Below are 2936 nucleotides of genomic sequence, written 5' to 3'. Positions count from 1 at the left end.
GATTTGGATGGTAACAACCAGCAGAACCTTCAGCCTAGACAGGATAACAATGGAGAGCTTGTCAAGACTCTTGCGGACTTCAACAGGCCAAATTTATTCTATGAGAACCGCTCCGCAATTGTCCCTCCTCCATTCCCAATGAATGATTTTGAGCTAAAGCCTGCTTACTTTGCTCTTGTTGGACAAAGGCCATTCCAGAACTTGCCACATGAGAAGCCTCTACACCATATTGAGCACTTTGAGGATATAGTTACAAGCATCAAGGCTAATGGAGTCACAGAGGACTATCTCTATTGCAAGCTCTTCCCCTACTCTCTTGCTGGGGAAGCTTCTCATTGGTCAAGACAACTCAAACCAGGATCTCTGACAACCTGGCATGACATCAATGTGGCATTCTTGAACTACTATGATGATGCGATGTCTGATGAGCTGAGGATCAAGCTCTCTACCTTTAGACAAGGACCTGCTGAATCTTACAAAGCTGCTTGGGTAAGGTTCAAAACATACCAGAGAGATTGTCCGCATCATGGGTTCTCAGAGGTGCAGCTGATTAGTATCTTCTTCAGTGGTATTGACTGGAGGTATCAGATGGCTTTGGATGCTGCTAGTGATGGGAACTTCAAGACAAGGTACCCAGATGAGGCAGAAAAGTTGATAGAAAGACTAGCATCAAGCAACAGTACCAAGAAGGCAGACTTAGAGCGTAGAAGGGCACATGAAGGGTATGATTCATATCAGTTTGCTACAAGGAATGCCACGTTGGATACAGTGCATAACCTTCTTGTTGGAAAGAAGTCAGTCCATTTTGCTGAAGATGTTGAGATCTTTGAGCCAGAGCCGCAAAATGTAGAAGAAGATGTCAACTTTGTGTATGGTAATCAAGGACAAAAGTTTGGAAATCAGCAAGGAAACAGGTCTTTCAGTGGAAACAACCAGCGCAATAACTATCAGTCTAGTTCTACAGGCTACATTCCTAAGCAAGATTATCAGAAGCAGCAACCGAGCAGTGGTTACACCAGGACCTATGGCAACTCTTCTTACCAATCTCCTCCTCCTAAGACAACTGAGAGTAGGATGGAAGCAATGCTTGAGCAGATTCTTCAGGGACAAGAGCAGTTGACAGTGACATTCAATGGGAAGATTGACAATGTCTATACTGAGCTTACTGGCAAGTTTGATTCATTGAATGTTCAAGTTAAAAATCTGGAGAGCCAGATTGCACAAACTGCTGGAGCTGTGAAGAGACAAGAATGATACTTACCATCAAGAACTGAATCCAACCCTAAGCACTCCTGCAATGCTGTGCCCTTAAGGAGTGGTAAGCAATTACAGTCTGAAGCTGAGCAGAAGCAAAGATCCAACGAATTGCAGGAACTGATCGATGAGGATGATGAGCTTGATGATCCAGAACCAGCATCGACCGATGCTGCTGCAAAGCATCGATCGACGCAACCCTGATCAACAGGTCAATTAAAACCCAATGTGTACTCCACCATGATCTAGTGGTATTGTTGTAACACTTCAGGATCGAATCCACAGAGACCAAACAATTGCACTATGAAATTATCAAGATCAAATATAGCTAAGACAAAAGAAAAGTTTGTGTTTGAAAGTGACTAACAAAAAGCAGTAAATAAAAGAGTGTTTTTAAGGCAATAGAGAAATATTGGGCGCAGGGAATCTTTAGGGTTTATGATCACGGATTTAGATGATTAGATAGGGATGCATTAGACACCGTTCTAGAACTCAAATCATTGTTGTAAAGCTAACCTACTTTCGCAGCATTAACTATCTATGCAATGAATTCACTAAACCCTAAACCGTCGTTTGGATCTAGCAAACCAAGCAAGCAATAACAAGTTCAAGTTTGATCTGTTCACAAGGTGCCTCAACTTCAACTTTCATTGGCTAAGGTCCACCTTGCTCACCTATGTTCTTTTCAAGCAACTCAACAACACTTTTGGTGCCCCGATGAATTAAACCTAAGATCTTAATCTAGGTGATCAATCTAGCTTAAGCATTAAGAACAACTATAGATGAAGAACAATAAGATCAATCCCTAATCTAACAAATCTAGCATCAATTAATCATAGAAACCCTTCCGAAACCCTAAACCCAACAGTGAAACTACTCAGACATGGAGAAGCAGAAACAGCAAATCAATAATGAAGAAAACATAATTGAATTGCAAAGGAATAGAAACTAGGGTTTAGAAATCTTCTCCAAAGTGTCAAGAAGGATTAGAGATCTTCTCCCTTTGCTCTCAATACAAAATAGTCTCAGAAAAATAAAGCTGGTGTCTCTGGAGGCCGTGCCTCTAACTTAAATATCAACATAAAACCCTAAAAGTCGGTTTAAAACAAATAAGGAAAAGTTGCGTCGGGGACGGGAATGGTCGATCTCGAGAGAGGATCAGTCGATCCGGAACGTTTTTCTGCTCTCACTCCATCTGCTGACTAGCTCAATCAGTCTTCAACCAATTTAGCTCCAGATGCATATTTTCACCCCCAAAACACTCAGATTCCTTCCAAAGTCACCTAGAACCTGTAAAGACTCACAAAGGACTTAAAGGACTCTAAAAGCACACTTGGACCTAGGAAAAGACTCAAAACAAACCTAAAAACTATAGTTAAAACCCTATAAAATGCAGACACATCAATTCCCCCGGACTTGAATCTTTGCTTGTCCTCAAGCAAGAACAGACAAAAACCCAAGAACAGAGAAAAGGTTTGAAAGTGGAAACTCACATATTCTTGGGAACTTCTTCTTTGCACTCTTCATCACATCAAATTGAGAACTACTTTATGTACTCTGCCCATGATTAGGATCAACACTCCCTACTCCGAACTCCACGGCCTTAGAGAACCTTCAGTCTCCCCATCGTTGTCTCTCTACATCAGATTAGTAAACAAAAGGTGTGGTCTTACCATGGGAGT

The 2936-nt window shown here is 41.5% G+C and overlaps 1 non-coding gene across 1 annotated transcript; it reads right to left on the bottom strand.

The window, feature by feature from the left end:
- Window positions 1-426: 426 nt before the first annotated feature.
- LOC147919970 (small nucleolar RNA R71) lies at window positions 427-533 on the bottom strand. Its single transcript, XR_015594318.1, has one exon. It is a non-coding gene; the product is annotated as a small nucleolar RNA R71 (small nucleolar RNA).
- Window positions 534-2936: the final 2403 nt, after the last annotated feature.

The sequence above is a fragment of the Camelina sativa genome, chromosome 20, assembly GCF_030686135.1.
Source record: "Camelina sativa cultivar CO46 ecotype springtype chromosome 20, ASM3068613v1".
NCBI lineage: Eukaryota > Viridiplantae > Streptophyta > Magnoliopsida > Brassicales > Brassicaceae > Camelina > Camelina sativa.
The sequence above is the reverse complement of the archived record's forward strand: the minus strand, read 5'-3'. Positions and strand labels throughout refer to the sequence as shown.